This window comes from Rana temporaria, chromosome 8, assembly GCF_905171775.1.
Source record: "Rana temporaria chromosome 8, aRanTem1.1, whole genome shotgun sequence".
NCBI classification, from domain to species: domain Eukaryota; kingdom Metazoa; phylum Chordata; class Amphibia; order Anura; family Ranidae; genus Rana; species Rana temporaria.
In genome coordinates this window covers 104,750,393-104,764,841 of record NC_053496.1, presented here as the reverse complement: position 1 = coordinate 104,764,841, position 14,449 = coordinate 104,750,393, and the positions used below count along the sequence as shown (strand labels likewise).

General features: G+C 41.9%; 1 long non-coding RNA gene across 1 annotated transcript in view; it reads left to right on the top strand.

Annotated features, from left to right (window-relative positions):
- Positions 1-14,136, top strand: part of LOC120908942 — a 255,744-nt gene extending 241,608 nt beyond the window's left edge. Inside the window, exons 5-7 of the long non-coding RNA XR_005741193.1 lie at positions 10,804-10,953; positions 12,132-12,184; positions 13,854-14,136. This is a non-coding gene — a long non-coding RNA (uncharacterized LOC120908942). The remainder of the gene's footprint in view (positions 1-10,803; positions 10,954-12,131; positions 12,185-13,853) is intronic.
- The last annotated feature ends 313 nt before the right edge of the window (positions 14,137-14,449 follow it).

Sequence of the window (14,449 nt, the reverse complement as noted above, 5' to 3'; positions counted from 1 at the left end):
TTAATTAGAAAAGGATCTGCCAAGGCGAAAATGTGTGAAACAAGGTCATTAGTGGGGGTTCATTAAATGAATAGTAGTAATCACATTCAGCTGGACTTGCTCAGTAATGTTGAGGATGTTATTTAGCTTGTCCAAGCCACTTTTTCAGCACTTTTAAAAATACGCTGGTTTATAAAAGGTTAGGTCCAATGAGGTGTATGCCCTTTATTTACTATTTACATTTTTTACTGAGTTCCTGAGACTATAGCTATCTCTTTTTCCCAGTGCTCCCATGGAAAAGATGCACTAAACAGCAGCTGCTGTGCCCACCCCTCTCCTTCACTGTTCATTCACAGAATACTTTGTATACATTGGCCCGGATTCACAAAGCACTTACGCCGACGTATCTCAAGATACGCCGTCGTAAGTACAAATGTGCGCCGTCGTATCTTTGCGCCGACCCACAAACTAAGATACGCCTAAAAATAGGCTTCATCCGACCGATGTAACTTGCCTACGCCGGCGTATCGTGGGCGCATATTTACGCCGGACGCATGTGGCGCTCCCATTGATTTTCTATTTACATATGCAAATGAGGGAGATATGCTGATTCACGAACGTATGTCTGTCCGACGCAGGCTACGACTTGTGCGCATAAGTCGTACGTCCGGCGTAAAGTTATGCCCCATATATGAGGCGCAACCCATGCAAACCTATGGACCAGGGAACACAAGCCGTCGTATTTTACGTTGTTTACGTTGTACGTGAATATGGCTGGGCGTAGGTTACGTTCACGCCGTAGGCAGTGATCCATCGTATCTTAGGCATTAGTTCCGACGTGATTCTGAGCATGCGCACTGGGATGCGTCAACGGGACGGCGCATGCGCCATTCGTTATTCGTATCTATCTGGCGCTCGGCCCATCATTTGCATGGGGTCACGCCTCATTAGCGTGACTCACGCCCACTTCCACTTACGACGACTTACGCCTAAGAAACCCAGCACAGATTTGGCAGCACTGGCTTTGTGAATCCAATGCTTGCCTCTCTGCGCTGCGTAGCGTAAAAAAGATAAATATGCGCCGATGTATGTGAATCCGGGCCTTTGAGTTCACATAATACAAACCCTTTCATGATCGGGTAAAAGGTGAGGAGGCATGAGCAGAGTGGCTGCAAACAATTCAGTATTGGTAGATCCAGTGCCAGAGTACCAGAATTATAGCGACAGCATTACTCCCAATTCTCAGTAAAAATGTGAATAGTAAATAATTAGATGGCAAGCACCTCGCTGATCTTAACCCCCTTATAAAACCAGCACATTTTTGAAAGTATTGCAATTTTGGGCAAAATTAATCATGAAGTCACTCTGCTCTTCCTTCAGATACTTAAAAAAATTAGACCCTTTTTTTTAAACCACAAGACATGAAAAACAAAACACATGTATTTATACATTACTGCAATACGTGTGTATACTAAGGGCCAGATCCACAAAGCTAGTTAGTGCCCGATCCACAAAGCACTTACCTTGAAATTTGCGGCGGTGTATCCTAAATCCGGCCGGCGCAGGGCGGGCCAATTCAAATGGGGCGAGTCCCATTTAAATTAGGCGCGCTCCCGCGCCGGACGTACTGCTCCGTTTCCGAACTCCCGCCGTGCTTTGCGCGCCGTGACATCATTTTTTCGAAAGGCAACGCGCGTAGCGTAATTTTGTATTCCCGGACGGCTTACGCAAACGACGTTGATTTTTAAATTTCGACGCGGGAACGACGGCCATACTTTAGACAGCAATACACTTGCTGACTAAAGTTAGGGCAGCAAATAAAAAGTGTAAATTTGCGACGGGAAACTATACTAGCGGCGACGTAGCGAACGCGAAAAACCGTAGTGGATCGCCGTAACTCCTAATTTGCATACCCGTCGCTGGTTTACGACGCAAACTCCCCCCAGCGGCAGCGTAAAACAATTACACCTGTCGGATCTTAGGGATATCTATGCGTAACTGATTCTATGAATCAGCCGCATAGATAGAAACAGGGTTACAACGGCGTATCAGCAGATACGCCTGCGTATCCCTTTTGTGGATCTGGCCCTATGTTCCTACCTTCTTCTTTGATATGACAACACAGTGTATTTTTTGCGCTAAATTAAAAAAGCATGTAGTGTCAGCCCTGCCTCCAATATTTCTGATAAATTATAATGATCACCGCCTCCTAGTCACTCACCTCCTATCCTAGTGTCATAGTTGGTGAGGTTGAATAAAAACACCAGTGTATTTGATTCAACCTGTGTGTGTGTGTTTATGTCACTCCTTATTAACATTGCGTTCTCTAATGAACATATCTAAAAGTTTTTTTTAATTGATCTACACTCCCCGCTGACACCACCAACTGTGAAAGGGAGTTCCACATCCTTATCACTAACAGTAAAGAACTTCTTACACAGTTTAAGGCTAAACCACTTCTCATCCAACTTCATTTAGTGGCCACATGTCGTCTTAAGAGTCTGAAGACTGAATCGTTTTTAGAAATGTGCACTGCCGAAAAATATGTTTGTTTTAATTTCATATAGCCAGATTCACGTACGGCGGCTTAAAGTTATGCGGGCGTAGCGTATGTAATTTACGTTACCCCGCCGCAAGTTAGAGAGGCAAGTGCTGTATTCAAAAAGCACTTGCGTCCTAAGTTACGGCGGCGTAGCATAAATGTGCTGGCGTAAGCGCGCCTAATTCAAATTGTAAAGAGGTGGGCATGTTTTATGTAAATAAAGCATGACCCCACGTAAATGATGTTTTGAACGAACGGCGCATGCGCCGTCTGTGGACGTTTCCCAGTGCTCATGCTCCAAATTACGCCGCAAAGACTCATTGGTTTCGACGTGAACGTAAATTATGCCCAGCCCCATTGCCGGACGACTTACCCAAACAACGTAAAAAAATAGAAAAATTTTACGCGGTTCCGATGTCCATACTTAACATTGGCTGTGCCATCTTTTTGGTGGTTTATCTTTTCGCCTGAAAACGCCTTACGTAAACGGCGTATCTTTACTGCGACGGCAGGCGTACGTTCGTGAATAGGCGTATCTCGCTGATCTACATATTCTAGGCGTAAATCAGCGTACACGCCCCTAGCGGCCAGCGTAAATAGACAGCTAAGATACGACGGCGTAGGAAGTCTTCCTATGCCGTCGTATCTTAGCAACATTTAAGCGTATCTCAGTTTGAGAATACACTTAAATATACGATGGCGCAGATTCGGAGTTACGACGGCGTATCTACTGATATGCCGTCGTATCTCTACCTGAATCTGGCTAATACTTTTATTTTTTCGGGGCATTCATTATAATTGAAATTTGTTATTTTGAATAAATTCGTAAATTTGGAAAAATTATAATTTGTTATGTTTCATTCATTTAAATGCGGTATTTGTAAATCCGAAAATCTGAAATAATAAATAACTAAAAATAACTAACTAATAAATTATAGGTATTGGAATTTCCTTTGGAATTTGGATCTTTATGAAAGTAATGAATGCAAATTTAAGTTACAAATTATCCAAAATAACGAATGCGGCATCTAAATAAATGGGACTTAACAAATTAATAATAATAAATAAAAATAAAACATTTTTTTATTACTAATATTATTATTTATTATTAATTATTAGTTATGTTCCATTCGTTTTGATGCGGCATTGGTTATTTCAGATAATTCATAACGTTGGATACATTTGTATTTGTTATGGGCCGTACACACGACCGAACATGTCTGCTGAAACTGGTCCACGGACCAGTTTCAGCAGACATGTTCGGTCGTGTGTAGGCTCGAGCGGACAGGATTCCAGCATACATTTGCCCGCCGGGCCTTTTTCCAGCGGGCAAATATTTCTGGACTTGTTTTAAAACAGCCCGCTGAAATCCTGCCCGCTTGGACATGTTCGGTCGTCTGTACAGACCTACCGTACATGTCCGAGCGCCCGCCATCCCTCGCATGCGTCGAATGACTTTGACACATGCGTGGAAGCATTGAACTGGCGACGCGGCGACGGCGCGGACACGCCCCGCGTATTGTTTACGCGCGGATTTCTGTATGATGGTGAGTACAGCCACCATACAGAAATCCCCGGGCAGACATGTACGGTGAAAACGGTCCGGCGGACCGGTTTCATCGTACATGTATGCTCGTCTGTACGCGGCCTTACGTTCACTAACAGCCAAATTTGAAAGAAAATGTCAATACCTATAATTTAATTGTTAGTAATAGTTGTTATTATTAGTTATATATTGCATGACCGTGCAATTGTTATTCAAAGTGTAACAACACTGTTGAAAATTGGCCTGGCAAATCATCACACTTTAGTTTATTGCTAGTGTCCTAGGAGGTTGGATGCATATGCCTTTGCTCTGTTGAATTAAAACTATATTTTTTCTAGACTTTTTATTCTTATGTTTTTTTCCCAGTCAAGGTACTAGGTAAACTATATTTATTTTCTTTGGTGACTTCTTTCAAGACTTTGAAAGCGCTGTTGAGCTAGCCTTAACACAGCAGCTATCTGGATCAGCATAACCTCAGCACTAGAAGATGGTGGGGCTAGTCTGGAATGTGACCTTCAGACACTTGTCTCTACATTGTGGTGCTTTTAATAACTCTGTTTACTGTGTTACTTATTCACAGAGCACTTTCTATGTCCAGATCAATGGCACAGGCTCTAGTGCACTGCGGACTCTAAAGATTTGTGTAGTGCGTAGCACTCTGGATGTGGTGAGGCTAGCTTGGAAGTTCACCTTCTGGTACTGGGATCTGCATTGTGTACTTAGCAAGCTGCAAAGTGCTCTTCAGGTTCGGAGCCATGGTAAAGCCTCTGGTGTGGTATGTCTCTAAAGACTCAAATAGCAAGTAAGGCTGGTCATGCTAAAGCACTGGGATCTACCCCACAGTTAATACCATTGGACAACATTTTTAAAATCCCTGCCACTGCTATCTTTGCGGTAATGGTTAACTCTGAGAGAACTGAGTGTTGACGCCATCCACTAGGTGGATGTTGCATGTGCATGCTCCCTGTTCTTTCTCCTATAATACAGTCTAGAGGAAGCACTGCTGCTTTTACTTCTGAAGCACCTCATGTATCCAGTCTCCTTCCACTGCCTGCTACCTCTGACCCTCCTTCCACTGCCTGATACCTGTGACCCTCATCAGCTCAGGTGCTTGAGTTCTGCTATGTTGTGTAATGTAGCGCCTGGCTACTTTCATAGCCGGTGCTGTTGTAAATTTAGAGGGTGGCCAGAGAATTAGTTGCCTCTGACTGTGTTTATTTTGCTAAATTCAGGGCTTATGTTCCAGCTTTGGCTGTACTGTGTGTGTACACTGTCATTGTCTGGAGAGTTGGTTCCATCCCAGACCAACAGGTGGCAGCAGTAGAGTCAGGGTAGTGTGGATGTTTCTCCTCGGCAGCCAATCAGGAGGGTTGATCGCCTCACTGTGCATGCTGGAGAGGGGTATTTAGGGGGTGGACTCCATGAGTTCAGGGTCGTCTTCGCCGCCGTCTGCCTGGGCAGTCTTCCCACCACCCCGTATGTGGGCCTCATGGCTGGGGTGTGTGCTTCAGTCTTCCTGGCTCCAGGACCACGTTGGTCCAGAGCAAAGAATCTACCTGGCAGGCTCAGTGTGTAGACTGAGTCTGCGGCTGCAGAGTTGTCCTGTGCTGTCCGTCCCGAAGGAGGAAGCCGATCGATGGAGAACCTGTCTGGGAAATACCGAGCACAAGGCTGGTATCTCAAGAGAGGCCTACTGCTTCATCGAAGGACACTTAGTTTCTGAGAGGCTGGACGATGGTCGCCTATCAGTACTGAGATTACTAAACGTTGTTCAAGGGAGATCCGGGTGCTTAATCCAGTGTTGAGAAGGATTTTGGACTGAGAATATCTCCACCTTTGGAAAGGTCTGTGGCAGAGACTTTGCGAAATTTTCGAGTAACACTCTGGCTGCTAGTCCGGTGAGAGCAGCCTATCCAGATGCACTATACCCACTCTGTCTAGAGTGGCGATGCAAGATGTCGTTGGAAGCAGGACTGAATCCATTATCGCCTGAATCCATTATCTAACACTTCTTCTATCATCTCACCTCCTACTACTTTTACCATTTTTACCCTGTTGGGTAATAAAGCACAGAAAAAGACACCTACAGTGTGGACATTGACTTTCTTACAGCTCTCATCCAGTACCCTAGACGGCGGAGAAAATAGAGGTAACATGCCACCCAAATCAAATCAGCAGCTCCTTCAAGGGTAATGCTACAGTAACATGTCTTTTTAAAGAGGTATGCAGGAAGTCGCATTCCAATGATTTCAGGTCACATCCAACATTATTAAACCCTGATTAGCACACTGCAGCCTTGCCAGTGGCATCAATTGGGTTGGTGTGACCTGGTGAGGTAAAACATGGTGTCACCCCCAATAATTTTTGCAACCTGCTTTTGGGGTGTCGTTAATTTTGCACTGACACCCACAGCAGATCACAAGGGCAGTGCAACTGAAATCTGGTGTGGGAAGCTGCACAGGAACATGGATTTCTCTCACTGCATTCTAGTGTGAAATACCCTAAAACCATGAAGCAGTCCCATGCAGCCGGGGATAGTGAAAGCAAGAGAAGTCTTTCAGGACCTGTTAACATCAGTATTCGGTTCAGGAAACCCATGTTGCCTGCATGTTTCCAGCACTGCATTTCAAATGCACTGCCCTTGCGATCTGCAGCGGCTGTCAATGCAACAATCAGGACACCCCAAATGTAGGTCACAACTGCAGTGCGTTTGCCCCAACAGAATTGTATGCTGTAAAACTCCCCTTTTGTAATGGAATACTGGGTCATCCAATTCCCCTCCATTATTGGATACTCTGAAGCTACTGACAATGGTCCAAGGCTGCCCAGAGAATTATAGACAAGTACCAACATTCACCAAGTGTGAACTTATCCTAAATTCACCAGGTCAAAAAATATGTGAATCATGGAAAATGTCACCACATTGAGTGGGTTTGAATCACATTATTACTAACAGATTCATGAACAATAAATTCATATTTATAATTTTCTTTGTAAGCAGAGATGCTAGTGTAGACATGTATACATATTTTTTGGATAGTTTTCAAATAAACGTAATGGTAGCGATTCACCAGCCCAACCACAAATCACTTCAAGAGACACTGTCAAGTATCGAAGATTCAGAAAGAATGTGGTCTCCTTTAACTCTTCCGAGCACATATACTCATTACCCTAATTCTCTTCTTTTGTAATAATTTACCAAAGTCTGACAAATAATTCAACCCCCTAAGACCCTTTAAGCATCTGCTGTCTCCTACTTTAAACATTTTGGTCAATGTAAATAAAAGGTTTTAGTCCTGGCGTATATTGTATCCTTAGGTATGTATTTAGGACAGCCGTGCTTGGATATCGCTTTACAATACAGTATGTATGCTATGTTCCCGTAATGGACTTATATGGGAACTAGAATGGTTTTACCAGAAATATACCAAGAAGGTAAAAGAAAACAAATATTTGCACAAGGTTGCAATTTTAGTTCATCTTGCAAGTATCCTGGTAGTCATTGAGCTTTAGCATTGCTTGCTGAATCTAGGACGCGCAAAGATATAAATACTTCTAGAGAAAATACAGTGCCACTTTATGGCAAGTTCTTTGTGAGAGGACACAGATGCATTTTCTTAAAGGGAATGTTTAGTCTTTTTAATTTGTAAGGACTGGCATAGACAAGCTTCAATGCAATTGACATTGCTTTGATTGGCTTTTAACCATTTCAGTACCGGAAGGATTTACCCTCTTTATGAAAGGGCCATTTTTTGCGATATGGTCGATTTAACCGACAATTGTGCGGTAAATTACCTGTACAGTTAAGTTATTCCCATATTTAATTATGATATTATGAAAATATACCTTACCTCAGAGATCCCTTCCCTTTCATTTCCCTTCTTCTCTCCTCTTTTCTTCCTTTTTTAACCCTTTAGCTACTTTACCTTCCTTTTTCTTTTCCTATACTTCTTTCCCTTCGTCAGGTTCACATAGTGTTACTTTTAATTGTATTTCTTGTTCTTACAATGTTACAAAATATTGGAACTTGCTCCTACTGGAAATATGAGAGCAATAATCTCTAAACGCTTCCTTTATTAAGAACTATAGAAATTCTCAAATTATAAATATTTTGAGACTCTATTATTTTTTCATAGTCTATGTTTAGAAATTTTTGCTCTCTTCACACTATAGGAAATTGTCTCTCTGAGTTATCAATCTCTTGATTAAAGTATGGGACAACTTTATTTTTAGTCATATTAGAAGTTATACTGTACCTTACTATTGTATATTCCTGTATTGCTTTTGAACTTGTTTCCTGACTTTTAAAATTTCAATAAACAAATTTGACGAGAAAAAAAATAAAACATAAAAGACATACAATGAGGCCATAACATAACGCAAAATCACATATGTGAAGTAATATCTGTATACTACACAGTAAGAAATTGGATCATCATCCCTTGCAAGATTGGGTGATGACACGCATGCTGTGATTTCTGACACAGTTACGCTTTGCGGGACTTAGCCTATTTCTTCATGAAAGTAAGCTATAGTCAAGCATCTAAACCACAGTCAGTGGTTTCAATGTATGTGCTGTAGAATAAAAATAAAAGGTTAAATAAATAATAAAAAAAAATATATAAACGCGCCTGTCCTGCCGAGCTCGCGCACAGAAGCAAATGCATACGTGAGTAGGGCCCGCATATGAAAACGGTGTTCAAACCACACATGTGAGGTATCGTCGCGATCGGTAGAAGGGGAGCAATAATTCTAGCACTAAAGGGTAAAAGTTTGTCGCCATTCCACGAGCAAACGCAATTTTGAAGCGTGATATGTTGGCTATCAATTTACTTGGCGTAACATTATCTTTCACAATATAAAAAAAATGGGCTAACTTTACTATTGTCTTATTTTTTTTTATTTTTTTTAAGTGTATTTTTTCACAAAAAAAACTGTGCTTGTTAGACCGTTGTGCAAATACTGTGTGACAGAAAGTATTGCAACGACCACCATTTTATTCTCTAGGGTGTTAGACAAAATATTGATTAAGAAAGCAGAATAGCTGATCCAATAGATGATGTATAACCAGGAGACAATATTAATGTGCAAATCAGAACTGAATTGAATTCACAGTGATCACTGACTTAAATATATTAAACTCTGTGAAACTACAAGCAACAGCAGAACAATGGATGGTATAGATGTCTGTGTATAGTGTTTATGATATGCTAAATCATGTCCCAGCTTTGGCTGCAGCATACAGGTAGTGCTTCTCTGTGGCCAGCTACACGCTGGCCAGCGACTGACTGCTAAAAGTTTAATGTCATTATGTTGCTGTAGGGGTGTAAGTCGGCCCTGAACCTCTCTGGCCGGTCCCTTTGGGCTGCTCGGGTTCCTTACAAGTGTATTGGCTGTCCCCCCTGATGGTGGCCCTGGAGGTGTGTCCTAAGTGTGTCCTAAGTCTACTTACTTTTGATAATAGGTTTTTCCTTGTTCCCATCTCAAAATGTTGGGAGGTATGCTGTACTGTGTGGCAAAGCTGTGTAAATTTTAGAACTGCATGGCAGAAACACGGCAGAAACACAAATCCTTTAATAAGTAAAGTCTCATATGAAATATTTATATAAGTATTTAGCTTTAAAGGAGTTGTAAAGTCTCATGGTTTTTCACTTTAGACCCCTATCACACTGAGACAGTTTTAGTGCTAAAAATAGCGCCTGTAAAGCGCCTGAAAACTGTCTCTCAAGCTTTCCCGGTGTGAAAAACTGAGTGCTTTCACACTGTTATGATGCGCTTGCAGGACAAAAAAAAAAGTCCTGCAAGCAGCATCTTTGGGGCGGTGTAGGAGCACTGTATACAGTGCTCCTACTTTATCCCTGCCCATTGGAATGAATCAGCAGCGCTTCCAAAGCGCCACAACAGCTATTAAGAGTTAAAAGCGCCCTGCTAGTGTCCAAAAAGCGCTGCTAAAACAATGGTAAAGCATCGTTTGAGAACCTGAGACATCGCCTGGAGCCAATGGGCTTGTGTTCATCGCGATCGGGTTTAGATAAGAAAAATGGGGGGGGGGGGGGCCTGGGGCTAGCTGAAGCAAAGAAGAATTTTCACCTTAATGCATAGAAGCCATGGCCACGTTGGCGGTAAAGCGAGGCTAAAACGAGCGGCGTTAAGGTAAAAATCCTCCTGTGCTGCAGCTTCCCCCAGCCCCCTTTTTTTTCTTACCTAAACCCAATCGTTCCAGCGATGAACACGAGCCCAGCAGCCCCAGTCGCTGTCTCGGATCCTCATTGGATAGATTGATAGAAGCAGGAGCCATTGGCTCCCGCTGCTGTCAATCAAATCGAGTGACATGGGAGCCGGGGGCAGAGCTGAGTCCTGCTGTCTGTTTTAAAGGACACAACAGCAGGACTCGAGAACGCGCCTGCACGGGTGCCCCCAGGAAAAGGGCTCTCCTTGGAGGCCCTAGAAAAGGAGGATCAGGGCTGTTCTGTGCAGAGAACAGGTAAGTATGACATGTTTTTATTAAAAATATAAACAAAAAAAAAACCTTTACAATCACTTTAAAGTAAAGGGTTTAGGGGGATCTTTGTGGATTTTTGGGGTATATTTTTTTATAACAGAGTGCTGCACTGACAAACCGAGCGGTTATAGTCCTGCAGGTTATTTAGTATATGTTTATGGCAGTCAACACGGTGTGTGGCACTGCAGTGTTACAATAAACAGAGTGACAAAAGATAAACACTTGATGTTACAGATGGCGGCTTCCTTGGGGGCGAAAAATAACAGTGAAGAGGATTCACACAAGAAATAGCTCAAAAGTGAACTTGGGAAGATTGAGAATTCCATCCATCCTCATCCAGAATGTTAATGACAGGGAACTGGCCTGTCACTTCATTTATAAATGGTATATTCCTAAGGCTGACTTCTGTTTATCAAAAACCTTAATTCAGTCCTCTGGTCCTAAAAATATATATTTCAAAGAAAATCTGTGCTGAAGGAAAGATTAAAGCTGCCATTGAAAATATAATTAGTTATCGAGAGTGCATGTATGTTCATCATGTGCAAATGGACCAAAAATAAATGGTATTAGGCTGTTTCAATGTGTTGATTAATAGCCGGATTCAGTAAGACTTACGACGGCGTAGCAGTAGATACGCCGTCGTAAGTCCGAATGCGCGCCGTCGTATATTTAAGCGTATTCTGGAAACCAGATACACCTAAATTTGGCCAAGATACAACCGGCGTAAGTCTCCTACGCCGTCGTATCTTGGCTGCATATTTACGCTGGCCGCTAGGGGCGAGTACGTGGATTTACGCGTCGAATATGCAAATGACCTAGATACGCCGATTCACGAACGGACTTGCGCCCGATACGCTGTTTACGTAAGGCGTTTTTCCGGCGTAAAGATAAGCCACCAAAAAGATGGCGCAGCCCATGCAAGGTATGGACGACGGAACAACCGTCGTATTTTACGTTGTTTGCGTAAGCGTACGTGAATGGGGCTGGGCGTAGGTTACGTTCACGTCGAAAGCAATGAGTATTTGTGACGTGATTCTGAGCATGTGCGCGTATGCGCCGTACCAACGGCCCTCATTTACATGGGGTCGCGGTTAATTTAAATGAAGCCTGCCCACTACATGCCTACTTTGAATTAGGTGGGGTTACACGGGCCATTTGCGCTACGCCAACGTAACTTAGGGATCAAGTGCTTTGTGAATACAGTACTTGCCTCACTATGTTACGTCGGCGTAGTGCAAATGGGATGCGCTACGCCGGCATAAAGATACGCCGCCATACGTGAATCTGGCTATAAATGTTTTATTTTTTTAAGGGAAAACACTGCATTTGGCCACTAGATGGTGCTAAGTATCATAAGAGATTCCTATGATTTTTAGTAACATCTAGTGACCAAATGCAGTATGGACGGTTCTAAATCAATGAAAAACCAGCATGGGAAACAGGCTAACAACATTTTTTTTTGTTTTGCTCCGTTTGCACATAATGAATGTACATGTAATTTTATATTGAGTAAGTATTCAACAAGATTACATGTCAAAATTCAGTATTTTCTTTTCCTTTAGGCAACAATCATGAGCAAGCATCACAGAGGACCGTGCTGTGTTTTCAAAAAAAGGTGTGTACTTTGCAACTTTTGTGTAAAATGCATCAAGATCATCAGATTTTTAGCATGCGATCAGGTTTGTTCTGGATTTGCATTTTGACAGTCAAGCAAAGCTTTTTTTTCTTACAGCACGCTGTCAGGTGGCTTAAAACTCTCCATCATGTCATCCTATGTGTCCATGCACACATAGGCTGTTATCAGCAGTTTTGGGCAGTGGCGTTTTTGAGCAGTAAAAAAAACCCCAAAACTAGTGGGTTCTAAAGAGACGTTTTTCAGCTGTAAAAACGCTCTAATGCTGATAAACGCCGATAAACGGTCAAAAACGTCACTCACCAGCGTTTTTTAATGTTTTTGATCCATTGAAAAAAAAATGTATTCAACAAAAAAACGCCCTTAGGCCTCAAGCACACTGGATGTTAAAATAACGTTTTAAAAACGCCAGTAGCTTTGCAGTGAGTTTTTCAACTTTTTTCAGCTTTTTTCAACGTTTTTTCAATAGGGTTTTTTAGCGTTTATTAGCGTTCTTTAGCGTTTTTCTGCGTTAGTGTTTTTTTGCGCTTCTTTGTTGAAGAAAATATTTTTTTTTTCAATTGATCAAAAACGTTAAACGCTGGTAAGTGACGTTTTTGAGCGTATATCTGCGTTTATCGACGTTTATCAGCGTTAGAGCGTTTTTACAGCTGAAAAACGTCTCTCAAAACCCACTAGTTGTTTTTTTTATGTCTAGCTACAGCTGATGTATCATCATTGTACACCATCATTAATTACTATGAAGCCCTACAGGCTACAAAGTGGACTCTAAGAACATTTAGTGAATTAAAGATGTGTCCAAAGATGTTTCATACTTAAAGGGGTTATAAAGGATTTTTTTTTTCCCTAAATGGCTTCATATACCGTAGTGCAGTCCTCCTACACTTACCTCATCCTTCGATTTTGCTTTTAAATGTCCTTATTTCTTCTGAGAAATCCTCACTTCCTGTTCTTCTGTCTGTAACTCCACACAGTAATGCAAGGCTTTCTCCCTGGTGTGGAGTGTCGTGCTCACCCCATCCCTTGGACTACAGGAGAGTCGGGACGCTCTCTACGTTGCAGATAGAGAAAGGAGCTGTGTGTTAGTAGGCAACCTGACTCTCCTGTAGTCCAGGGGAGGGGCGAGCAAGACACTCCACACCAGGGAGAAAGCCTTGCATTACTGTGTGGAGTTACAGACAAAAGAACAGGAAGTGAGGATTTCTCAGAAGAAATAAGGACATTTAAAAGCAAAGTCGAAGGATGAGGTAAGTGAAGGAGGACTGCACTGAGGTAAAGGAAGCTATTTAGGGAAAACATTTTTTTTCCTTTACAACTCCTTTAAGTGTCTTTCCTATAATTATTTTTGGCATGACCAAGTACTCTATAGACAGACGCAAGGCATAGCAGTGGGTGCTAAAAATGTTTGTGCTCATCATATTATACCTAGTTAGCCACCGTCAGCGGATGTTGCTATTAGCCAGTTGTGTTCATCATGGTTTTATTTTTATTTTTTTATATATTAAAAAATGTTGTCATATAATGATGCCTTTGAGATATTTAATAGTTGTCGACTGCCTGGAACAATGCTATGATCAATATTTATTTTAGTAGAAATTTTAAATGCCCGCTATCAGGCTGCTATGACAATAAGAGGTGTATTTATTTCCAGCTACGTATACCCAACTCTAGCCCTTGAGAAAGTCATGTGATCTGTGACGCAACACGTCGGGAAACGCCTGGTGACGTTCTACTTCCGATTGTGGCCGAGATCAGTAGTCCCTGTGTTTATCTTTGCTGAATACTGTGATTTCTAGATGATATTGAAGATTGTGGATCCTTTTTCACTATTTCACATGCACTGTTGTTCACTTTTAGACTATTTATGCATTTGTTGTTTATTGATTTTGTTACTTGATATTTTTGCACTATACACTTTTTTGTACCTACTGAGTTAGCGCTACATTTATTATTTTAAATTTTTTGCAAAATGTTTGCTCTTTTTTTGTGTATAGTTTAAAAAATAAATAAACGCAGAGGTGGTCAAATATCACCAAAAGAAAGCTCCATTTGTGGGGAAAAAAGGACGCCAATTTTGTTTTTTGTACAGCGTTGCATGGCCGCGCAATTGTCAGTTAGAGCGACGCAGTTCCGTATCACAAAAAATGACCTGGTTGTTAAGGGGGTAAATCCTTCTGGGCCTGGAGTGGTTAAACAGGAAGAGTAAATCTAACACAATCTGAACTTTCTAAACAGTATATAAAGCTG